The sequence below is a fragment of the Canis lupus genome, chromosome 27, assembly GCF_011100685.1.
Source record: "Canis lupus familiaris isolate Mischka breed German Shepherd chromosome 27, alternate assembly UU_Cfam_GSD_1.0, whole genome shotgun sequence".
Taxonomy (NCBI): domain Eukaryota; kingdom Metazoa; phylum Chordata; class Mammalia; order Carnivora; family Canidae; genus Canis; species Canis lupus.
In genome coordinates, this window is record NC_049248.1 from 35,381,572 (window position 1) to 35,393,941 (window position 12,370).

The 12,370-nt window shown below is 38.6% G+C and overlaps 1 pseudogene; it reads left to right on the top strand.

Moving 5' to 3' along the window:
• Nucleotides 1-4,060, top strand: part of LOC111092904 — a 41,007-nt pseudogene extending 36,947 nt beyond the window's left edge.
• Nucleotides 4,061-12,370: the final 8,310 nt, after the last annotated feature.

Below are 12,370 nucleotides of genomic sequence, written 5' to 3' on the forward strand. Positions count from 1 at the left end.
GTATTTTTAAGAGACCGGAAAACAGAGTTTTACAACTTACAAAGAGGATGAGACCTTGCCTGCTCTCCAAATGTCACCCAGCACTGGCACCCAGTGATAACATTCTACTTGTAATGCTCCATTCCTGATAATTCAGGACAATTGCTGCCTATCAGAAGGCAAGATTTCTGGCAATCTCTACATCTTGAGAACAGGGAAATAATAAAGTAAGCAGAAGCCTTTAGAGTATCTGAATATATATGTAATATACTGGTTTGGAGAATTGTGCTTCCCTTTTAGCTAGGTGGAGTCAAAGTGGCTAAGTTTTGGTTCATAAAATGTAATAAAAATGTTGGTAGGACTTTCGGGACAGTTTGGTAAAAAAAAAACCAAAAAAACAAAAACCAAAACAAAACAAAAGGAGAGTTGTATCTTTTAGTTACTCTTTCCTTCCTTCTTTCTGTTGCTTGCAAAGGAATTGTAATGGTTAGAACTCCAAAAGCTCTCCAACTATGACAAGTCACATAGAACAGAGCTAAGACAGATGGCCTCAGAAGGAGGTCTGGAGTCTTCCTACCTGGATTTTTTACCTCTCCTTTTTTTTTTTTTTTTTTTTTGAGGGAGAGTGTGGCAGAGAGCAAGAGCAAGCAGGGGTAGGGAGAGGGGCAGACTAGAGAGAGAAAGAGAGAATCTTAAGCAGGTTCCACGCTCAGCATGGAGCCTGGCATGGGGCTCAATCTCATGACTCTGAGATCATGATCTGAGCCTAAATCAAGAGTCACATGCCTGCTGGACTGAACTATCCAGGTGTCCTGCTTCCCTCTACACTTCTTTACATAAGCAAATATGCCTATTGCATTTAAGCTGATACAGTTGGGTTTCTATAACTCCCAGCTGAACCTAACTTGAACTGATATGCCTTGTTAATTTGATTTCTCAGTAGCTTAAAAGAACCAAATTAGAAGCAGGAAGGGCTGCTTCTGTTAGCAAGTAAGGAAACAGAAAAAATTATTATAGGCCAGGAAGTCAATTAATGGTGATATGGCTGACGTCAAATCAGCACGAAGGCAGGAAAAGGTGTAGAATATCTCAAGCATTTTTTGTTTTGGAAGATGGTTGATGTTTAAAAAACTCTGACAAAAAAGGTAAACTTCATTTACTTTTAGATTTGACACTTTAGACACTTTCCCTCATCACCTCCTTTGTCAACGATATTTCTGGAGCTAGTCATTGTGTGAGTAAGGACAAAAAACCAAACACAATATACCTTTGTATTCAGGGTGTTCAGAGCAGACCCCAGGAAGGTGAGAAATTTGTCTCAGTGAGTACTGAGGGGTATATATATATACATTCGATTTATTTAAGTTGGTAGTTGGGACAGCTCATTAGTTTAGGAACTACTCCTATGGTTACCCATAGTTGTTTAAATTGTCCTAGGTTACGTAAAAGAGACAGAAGCTGAGTGTAAAACCCAATAATCCAAGCTGCTGGTCTAGTTCTTTAACAAATGACACTGCCTTACTTGTCCTAAATTCTCTTTAAATAACTAAAATTTATTTCCCTCTTGACTACCTTTTGACAAAAGGGCTCCTGTTCTCTTCCATTCTGTCACTCCCAGAAATACCAACACAAGAAAGCTTCATCAGCAACTAGGGTCACAGTGTCAGACAAAGCTTATTGTCTGGATTGGTGATTTTGTTCCAGGAAGGGAACTCCTAAAATAATACCAAGACACCAAAAAGCCGAGCTAGACTTATTCATTTCCCAATCCTTCACAGTTCTATTTTGCAAACCCAACTCACTGAATAATTGATTTTCCAAATTTTCGGGACACCTTAGTCACTACCATTTTTTGTGGGTAGAGATAATGACTTGAACGGAACACGAGCAGAGAGTTGATTTTAAGCAAGGAAATGGGGTCAGGGAGAGGTTAAGTGGCTGGCCTGGGGTCAGATAGCAAGCTGGTGACTCAACTTTGCAGCTCCTGGATCTGAGGCCTGCAAAGAAAACCAGAGCCCATTTCCTCTTGATAAGTTAACTGCCCCATATCTGTGGTCTGTCGTAAGCTTTTAAGAGCCACATTCCTTTTGTGACTGCAGACCTGAGCTCCTATGACTTTCACCAGAGTCTGGAAAACACTTTCAAGGTCAGACTGTGGTACACAGAGGGCGGATTAGCATTTTACTTGCCACTGAAAATCATCATGCAATTCATAGGAGTTGCCACCTTTTTGGTGTCTTACAATCTCCACTCAGTACGTATTCATAACAACCAGCCTATGGAACAGATGGCTATGTCTCAGAAATGATGGTGACATGTGTTTATGGAGTGCTTCCTATGTGTCAGGCGCTCTGTGAAGTCTTTCACATGGATTATCTCATTTAATCCTCCTGAGGACCTAGTTGGGTAGGTTAATTTATAGCCCTTTATACTGATGAGGATGTTGAGGCTTTTCAGGGGTTAAGTACCAAGCCCAAGTTGACACTGCTAGCTAGAAAATGGCCACGTAGGAGCTATGAACCCAGTTTTGCATGACTCAGAGGCCACTATGCTATACAAAATTCCTGTACACTCACACTGACCTTTTCCCCCACATTTCTGTTATTTCAGTTCTTTTACAGAGTAAAATTGGGCATAATTTGGTATAATTTTCATCCCATCCTTGGGTAAGTGGTCTGACTAAATACATATATATAATATATATAATGTGACATATTGTATATGTATATTTTTTAACAGTGAGGTTAATTGTCTTACCTGCAAACAGTTCAAAGATGTATCTCTCATTGTGGTGGTGTTCGCAGATCTTAGCTGCACACCTCAGAAAATGACATTTTCCAAACTAAAAAGCTGAAAAGAAAACCACTTGAAAGTAGAATTCTATGTCACAATTCATGATGTATAGTGGCCCTGCCCCAGGCTTTCTGGGACTTCTTCCAATATTCTTCATTTTCTGGAAAATGTGACCCAGCAAACTAAAAAAGATGATGGAATAGACGTTTATGAACGTTTATACTTGAAAAGTTTGTTCCTAAAAATGGAGTTACATGCGGGTTCATTAGAGAAGCATCTATTCTTTGGAATGAGATGAATAAGAAAGTTACCACTTACTTTCTGCTCGTTTGTGGGAGAAAGGAAAGAATGGAGAGTGTGAGAAGGGGCCCCCAGCTCTGCCAGAGTCCTCCTGTGGAAGGTCTGGGGGTGCACCTGCCAAGTCTCTGGTCCCACCCCTCCCCACTCAGGGTTCCTAGTCCTGGCCCTGCACCCCATTTCCCCCTTGCCCCCTGTGGCTCTGTCCTCACACTCGGTCCACAGCTGGTTCAACCTGCTGGATCACTCTGAAGTTCTAGGCGGGCAGGGACATGTCTCAGTCGAGCTTATTAAAAAGGCACATCCAAATCTGGCACAGAAGTGGCATCCTGAGAATAAACAAGAAGTGGAGGGAAAACTCAGACAGGTAGCTGAGGCGTATGAGGTGTTATCAGATGTTAAAAAAGAGGACGTCTATGATAAATAGGTCAAAGAAGGATTAAATGGAGGTGGAGGGTGGAGGTGGAGGGTGGAGGTAGATTATTTTGATAGTCCCTTTGGATTTGGCTTTAGCTTCTGCAGCCCAGACCAGGTCTTCAGGGCATTTTTTTGTGGAAGGGACTGTTTTCATTGGGTTTCTTCAAAGACCCATTTGAGGACTTTTTTGAGGACTTTTTTGGGGGGCAAATGGAAATCCATTTCTCATTTGACACAAATTGCAGGAGCAGGTTCTGTGGTACAGGTTGTTTTTCTCTGCCTTCAGTGGATTTCCGTCTTTTTTGAGGGTGTATTTTCTTCATTGATACAGGATTTACTTCTTTTGGTTCACCAGGTCAAGAGGGCCTCACTTCATTTTCTTCCATGGACTTTGGTGGTTGGGGATGCACAACTTCAAATCTATATCATGTTCTACTAAAATTGTTAATGGCAGAAAAATCACTAGAAAGGGAATTGTCGAGAATGATGGAGAAAGAGTAGAACTTGGAGAAGACCACCAGTTAAAGTCCTAATAAATGTTAAGGAGCAGCTGCTATGATTGGACAACAAATGATTAAACCCGTGTATGTAATAGAAATGTTGACTCTATCCAGCTCATTTGAGGATTAGCAGGAACATTTGTGTGTCTTTGAAGATTTCAAATGAATTCAACTTTCAGTATAACTGCACCTGAATTATTTATACACAGCTCATCGAAGCTCTGTTTATCATAGACTTCTGAGTTTATTGTTGGGACCCCATAATAGAACCATTTTTTTTGGTCATAAATCTCTCTATGCACTTTGCTTTTTTATTAAACATGATCCAAAGTGACCTGACTCTTGTCTGCTAACACCGGTGTGGACCTGCTTTTCCACTGTGTTTGAAACATGAGCCAAGTAGTGTCAGTGTGCTGTAAAGTTAACATCGCCAGGATGAATCTTCCCCAAAGATAATTTCAATTTTTTTTTCAGTATTTAGTGGTGAGATATATTAATACATTAGTGGAAATCCATTTCTCATTTGATACAAATTGAGGATGTTTTCTAGTTGTGCATGAATACTGACATCTGAGTAACTTTTGACAATTGCTTAAATATGTAATGGTAAGCTTAGATTTAAAAAAGTAAAGTCAGTAAACTAGGTCTTTGTCATTCCCTTAAAAAAGGAAAGAAAGGAGAGAAATGTAAAAGTGTTTGGTGCATTCTTTCCTGAGTGGAACCTAAAAAAAAAAAAGGTACAACTTAAGTTTTAGATTTTCTTTTGTTTTAGGTGGCAAAATGTCACCTTGGAAACTGATAAATCAAGTTAAAATTTTAGTTAGAAATGATCTTACTAAATAATAAATATGAAAAATCACATGTGTGTGTTTGAGGCTTTGGAGCATTGATAGAGTTCAGAGTTCAGTTAACCCAATTCCATCAAACCAACTACAAATACAAGAGGGAGGGGACCAAGAAAAAAGGGAAAGAATGGAAGGGGCATATTATAATTTTTCAAGATATGAATACTTTGAACTGTTAAAATAGCTCACATTATGAATTTGCAGGGATGTCAAATGTTGAGGTGATAACCCTGAGGTGTCTTTCTTAAGACAAAATGGCTGAAACATCCCACCACCTCTGACAGCAGATCTAGATTGTAGGCTAATCTTTTTGAAGTATAAGCAAGTTTCTTAAAAGTAATACTATACTTAAAAAAAAAAATTAAAGTAGCAGGGCGCCTGGGTTGCTCAGTGGGTTGAGCATCTGCCTTCAGCTGGTCATGATCACAGGGTCCTGGGATTGAGCCCTGCATCAGGGTCCCTGCTGAGGAGCCTCTCTTCCACACTTGTGCTCTCTCTGTTATCTCTGTCTCTCTCTCAAATAAATAAAATCTTCAAGAAAAATTAAAGTAGCTTTTTTTAAGTTGGAAAAGCAACTAGTTGTAAAAGTTGATGATTGTGAAAAAATGAATCGGAAAATGCAGGTAAGTGAATGGAAGAACCAGGAGTCCTTCACAGTCCGGCTATAGAACAGCCACTGCTAATACCCTGGAGTATGTCTTTGGAGGGCCTCCCCTTGTCCATGTGTACACATATACACTTGCACACATTTGGGCCATTTTACCTGAAATTTTATAACATACTTTTCCTATTTAATTGTAAACCACTTTTCCTATTTAATTGTAAACCATGACTATATTAATACCCTTAACTCTATTTCACATCACATAATTTCCCATGGCTGTAGTTGGCCATTTAAAAATTTTTTTTGATATTTTGCTACTATTAAAACTGGAAAATCTTTTCCTTTTAGGAAAACTTTGAACTTATCCTTAATTATTTTTTTAGGTTAACTATTTCTATAATTCTTGGATTAAAGCAAATGCTGATTTGGAGACTTTTGAAACAGTCTATAGCGCTCTCCAGCTGATACTGCATTTGCACCATGATTATTGGTATATATGGGCCATGGTTATTTTGGGAGGTCTGAGAAAGTATTTTTAGTGCCGACTATGAGTGCACTACAAATTGTGAATATTAGAACTAATGTTTGTTGTGTGGTTAGCTTAGAGCAAAATTTCATAAAGGTCAATACATGGCATACATTATTACGAATATAATTATTATCATTGAAATCCAGGACTTTTTAGAGGTCTAATTGAATGTCATGCAAGTTCATTGACTGCTGGCCTTTCTAAGTCCCGAACATGTGGCAAGCTCAGATATCATTAAAATATGATGTTTGAAGAACTTCTGGAAAAATTGGCATATGTGGAAAGCAGATGCTTTATATGGATAACAGTTAAGTTTTGCATTTGAAGTGCTGAGCCATGAGGAGGAGACTAATATCTTCGAGATTATGTGGATGTTTTTAACAAAGAAGCATATATTTAAAGAAAAAAGTCCTCACATGGTTTCAGTAGTTATTTTTTAGGGGGTTATTCTTTCCTAATGGTGCTTGACTTATTTAACCCTCTTTGTTTATATATGATGTATTGGGTTGTACTTTGGTTATGGCATTTGCAGTTTTGCTCTTTTCTTTTAATGAGAGCAGTAATTATTGTATAAGAATTTACATTATTAACATTTACATATGTTTTTTAAAAATGGGGTTTAAGTTTTTTTGACTTTTTTCCAGTCATCTCAATGGACCAGAAAAATACGTGTAGCAAGGTAATATTATGTAGAGTTTCTTCAATATATCTGGCTTCTTGTAGATGAATGATTCATGCAGTCCTTCATCCATCCATTCATTAACCCACCTACCCAACCATTAATCTAATATATTTTTATTGAGCACCTACTTTGTGTTAAGTCCTGTGCTAGGACCCATTGTCAACAGTGGAGGTTTAGCAAATTGCAAGGGTAAATTTGTGTGGATAAATAGAAAATTTAAAAAATTGGGATGAAAAATTCAACTCTTGATCTTTAATGTTGAAAGTTTTAGGTAGGCTACCTTCTTGCAATACCTCAGCAGGCTATCCATCCCTATTTATTCTTATGATTTGAGATTAGGTGTAACTTCATATTCACTTCATATTCAACATATTTACCATATATCTACTACGGACCAGATCCTTTCTTATCATTAGAGATAGAGGGTTGATAAGACACATCAGCTCTTCTCTCATGGGGTGTAATATCTGGATCATACCTCTCCTGCCCCACTGACTTCTCTATTGACTAGCACACTCTATTACCCCCTCCACACTGTATTGCAATTACCTGTTTATCAGTCAGCCAATCTCTAAGGGTAGAGTGTCTTCCATGCTTCCTGCTCTATTTCCAGCCCTTGGCACAGTCCCAACTAAAGTTGCTTTCTGTAGAGTTAATGCATGTTCATTTACTACCCCTTCAGTTTACTTTAGGGCTCTATTTACCCCATAAAGCAACTACATATCTCATGGCTATAAGATACTTGTTTGACTTCAATTTCACTTTTCCGGGTTAAAGTCCTATTACATCCTTCCACCTGCCCTATGCAAACCACTCATAGTTCTCCAAATGGGCCCTGTTCCTTTATTCATATTTCCTCTTTTCCCAGAATAATTTAATCTCTTTTTGCTTCTCTTATCTGAGGCCCAGCTCAAATAAACTTACTCTGTGAAGCCTTCCCTCGTTTTCCTGATTAAACTATCACTCCTTCTCCCATGCTGCCACAATGCATTGATTGAGCCTCTCTAGAGTGCTTTTCCCTTTTTTTCTTCCCTGAACATCAAGTAACAGTTCATTTAGTTTGTGTCTTCTCTGTTTGGGTGTAAGCACCTCTGAAGAAGGAGTAGGTCTCATTCATTTTGGTATTCCTCATAACATCCAGAGCAGTGCTATGCACATAGTAGGAGGCCAGTAAATGCTTATGAAATGATTGAGTGAATGAATGAATGAATATACTCTCTGCAATGAATAGGCTTCATGTGTGACTTAGTGCAAGAAGATTACTACAAAGGAATATGTGTTCTGGGGATTAATGATGTTGATAAAGGTAAGGGGAAAGGCAGCCTATGTGGAGGGCCACTGGAACAATAAGTGTGGGCAAGAGAAGGCAAGGTGTTCATGTGGAGAACAATAATGGGATAAGGCTGGATAACAAGCAGGTTTAGAATCCAGGAGGCTTTTGGTATAGGACCAAGGAACATGGCCTCAGGCCCAGTGGAGGCGAGCCACATTCTTGATTCCCGAATTGGATTTCAGGTATCCAGATATTTGTGGCACCAACTCATGTTCTTTTCCATGTTTTTGACCAATACATTCAGTAGGAAGATTTTGCTTTTTTTTTTTTTTTTTTTTTGTATTTTGTTTTTATTGGAGTTGATTTGCCAACATATAGTATAACACGCAGTGCTCATCCCGTCAAGTGCCCCGCACAGTGCCCATGACCCACTCATCCCATCTACCTGCCCACCTCCCTTTCCACCACCCCTTGTTCATTTCCCAGAGTTAGGAGTCTCTCATGTTCTGTAACCCTCTCTGATATTTCCCACTCATTTTCTCTCCTTTCCCCTTTAATCCCTTTCACTATTTTTTATATTCCCTGAATGAATGAAACCATATAATGTTTGTCCTTCTCTGATTGACTTACTTCACTCAGCATAATACCCTCCAGTTCTATCCAAGTTGAAGCAAATGGTGGGTATATGTTGTTTCTAATGGCTGAGTAATATCCCATTGTATACATAGACCACAGCTTCTTTATCCATTCATCTTTCAATGGACACCGAGGCTCCTTCCACCGTTTGGCTGCTGTGGACATTGCTGCTATAAACATTGGGGGTGCAGGTCTCGGTCTTTCACTGCATCTGTATCTTTGGGGTAAATCCCCAACAGTGCAATTGCTGGGTTGTAGGGTAGCTCTATTTTTAACTCTTTGAGGAACCTCCACAGTTTTCCAGAGGGGCTGCACCAGTTCACATTCCCACCAACAGTGCAAGAGGGTTCTCTTTTCTCCGCATCCTCTCCAACATTTGTTGTTTCCTGTCTGGTTAATTTTCACCATTCTCCCTGGTGTGAGGTGGGATCTCATTGTGGTTTGGACTTGTATTTCCCTGATGGCAAGTGATGCGGAGCATTTTCTCATGTCAGAAGGAAGATTTTGGAGAGAACTTTCATTAGGTCATACAGGTGTTATATTCATTATATTCATATGAATATATTATATTCATCCACTGGTGGTGAGCCACATTCTTGATTGGGAAAATGAGACTTCTAACAGTTTTTCACATTTGAATGACACTTTAAAGTTACAATCTGTTTTCCAGTGTGTTATCTTTTTATCTTCACAAAAAATCTGAATGATGCTGAAGGCAAAACTGAGTCAAGGCTAGCACAGGTAGTACAATAACTGAGTTAGGATTTCTGAGGCTCTTGAAGCCAAATATAGTGTTTTTTTTTTTTTTTTCTGTTCGATTCTCTCTCTCTCTCTCTCTCTCTTTTAAAAAAAACATTTTATATATGTGAGAGAGAGAGAGCACACACATGAGCAGACAGAAGGGGCAGAGGGAGAAGGAGAAGAAAATCCCACGCTGAGCAGGGAGCCCAAAGCAGGGCTTGACCCCAGGATTCTGAGATCATGACCCTAAGCCAAAAGCAGACACTTAACTGACTGAGCATCCCAGGTGTTCCTCTGTACAACTCCCTTATCTTTGGTATCATGAAGGTAGTTGGGAAAGACAAGGAATAGATGATGAGAGAAATGGGGGTGGGGTGGGGAGATAGAATTGTGATATTCATTCACTCAGCAACTGTATATCACATGCTCTTTCTTTGCTCTCTCCTCTTCATACTAGCCCATGTCTCAGTCCTCAGGGGTACTCCAGGCAGACAGCTGAAAAAACAGTGAGAGAAGGGCCTTGGGAGCACTGGATGGGGTACCTAGTGTAGCTTTGGAAAATCAGGAAGGCTTTTTAGAGAAAGTGACATAAAGATTGAGAGTTAGGGAAAGCAACAGAGAAACCAGATGAAAGGGGGGTGGGTATTGAGGGTGGGAAAGAGTTTTAAGCCAAGTCATGAAATTGGGCAACTGATTTTGGGGAAAAAGCACATCCCTGTGTGGAAAGATGCCCTTAGAGCCTCTCAGAATGCAGACAAGAAGGGCAAAGTTTTACATCTCTTTACAAAGGGTTTTATATCTCTTTTTCCTTGAGTTGTTGCTTCTTTTGCCTTTTTTCCCAGTGAAGAGCATTACCTCTTGCCTCTTTAGCCTAAAGGCTATAGTGGTTTTAGATTGAAAAGTCCGCGGAAGATGGTTAATTGTATACCTGACATTAATTCATGACTAAATTTTCTGTTCCAGCCTCAGTGATGTCTATCATGACCTGACCTGAACTTCGGTGGCTTGCACTTTCTGAATTCTCTACCCAGCTTGGAGGCAAGACTATTAATACTCAATCAGGTTGAAGATGTTAGAAGAGATTGACATCCATAACCCAGAAAGCAGAGAAAATATGCACTGGAAAGAAAGGAGTAGGTATGATGGTGGGCTATATAGATGGGAAGGAAAAAGGTTAATAATTTTGAAGATTTTGCATGAATATCTCTTCTTTAGTGATACTTGGTTCTGTTATTTACAATTATGGAGGTGTACAGAATCTATGTATATCCTCAGATTACTGTACTCTTTTTCTTCCCATTTAAAAATCATCTCTCTGCTTCAGGGAGGCTCTTAAACTTTATTTCTCATTAAAGCAATGTAGCCAAAAGCAAAAGTAGCATAGCTGAAACTACACTTGAACTGTATTTTAAAAGATTTACTCAGAATGCAAAACAAAAGTACCTTTTTTTAAAAAAATTAAAAAATCAGTATATGTTCCACCGAGGCTCTGAAAATCAGAATCTCAGTTTATCAATTGAACATTGACTTTTAAAAAATGTATGAGTTGATTTAACCTATTTACAGACTGCCAGAAGGCAAGAAAAGAAGGTTTCTTCTCAAGTTGAGCTCAGAGAGTGTCCTTTGCCAGAAAAAAGAGCCAAACATATTAATATTCAGTGACTCTTCAAAGACCAGCCAGCCCAAGAATGCATTCAAAGAAGAAGACTTCATTGGTTTAGTTAATCTGGCAGGTAGGAATGAGAAAGTCAGTGACCTCTTGACAAATCCTTTTTTTACATACTCTGATAACCAATATTTGCAGGTTTTCAGGGCCTCTATTTCCCCTTTTTCTGGTGAGGCAGAGAAATGGAAGTCAGTAGAATAGCAAATGCATAGTGTTTTCTGTGAAGAAATGTAAATATCTTTCCTATATTTAAGCATTGGAACGAAGGTACTCCAGGCAAAATTGTAAGGGCTGTGGTATAAGCACAAAAGTGAAAAACTCAACTGAACTACTTAACATGATATCTACATGTAATAGCATGACTAAGTTATGAGATTCATTTTCTTGCCTGGTTTATGTAAATTGAGCTTATTATATTGTTATCACAACCCAGACAAATGAAGATTTTGTTTAACTGAATTCTTCTCTGTGAGTGTAATTTACAGCTAGATTGTGTATGTGGACAAAAACACAAAAATGGCAGAATTTTGACTATGCAACTCCAGAGTATAATACAGCTAGTTTTTCACATTTTATATTGTTGAATCAGAGCAGCTAAAATCTCCGATCTGGGCTGAGAGAATCATATTTCATATACACAGAGGGAAAAATAGACTTGTAGACTCCCACAACATATATTTTTTCCTTACAGAACAAAAGAGTTGCAAATTTTCTTCTCCAAAATGTGAAGATACAGAAGTAACTATTCTGCTGCTGGGAAATATGCTCTGTAGAAATTTCTCCTAAGCAGAAATCATGGGAAGTGGAAAGGAGCTTGCCTTATCATTTACTGAAAGATGAAACAAGTCAATTTCCTGACAACTTAGACAACGATCTCTATCTTTCTTCCTCCATCACTCTCTTTCTCCTTCTCCCTTCCTCTCACTCTTCTTTCTTTCCCTTCCTTCCCTTTCCTTCTCTTTATTTCTCAGTCTCCCTCCTTTCCTCTCTTCTTCCTTTTCTCCTTCCTTCCTTCCTTCCTCTCTTCTTTCCTTCTTTCTTCCTCTAGGCCCTTCTCCACATACTCCCGATAGAGATCAGATGAATGGTCAGACAGAACAGGGAATATATGTTATAGATTTGTAACTAAAATTCAAAGTAAATTCCTTAAGGTTAAATCTTGGTTCTTTCAAGGTATTAATTTCGCAGCTTGATGATAATTTGTGTTAAAACCTTATATAATATTAAAACAAACTGGAACTATTCAGATTGTAGGAGAAAATGTAGATGTGATTTTTAATCTTAACACTTCAAAGGAGATTGGTGATAGAAAATAGAAAATGAATGAGACATTGACCATTTAGGCGAATTGGAGCTTTGAGGTTTTGGAGAAAGAAAACAAGTTTTTATAAGAATTGGAAACAAAGAT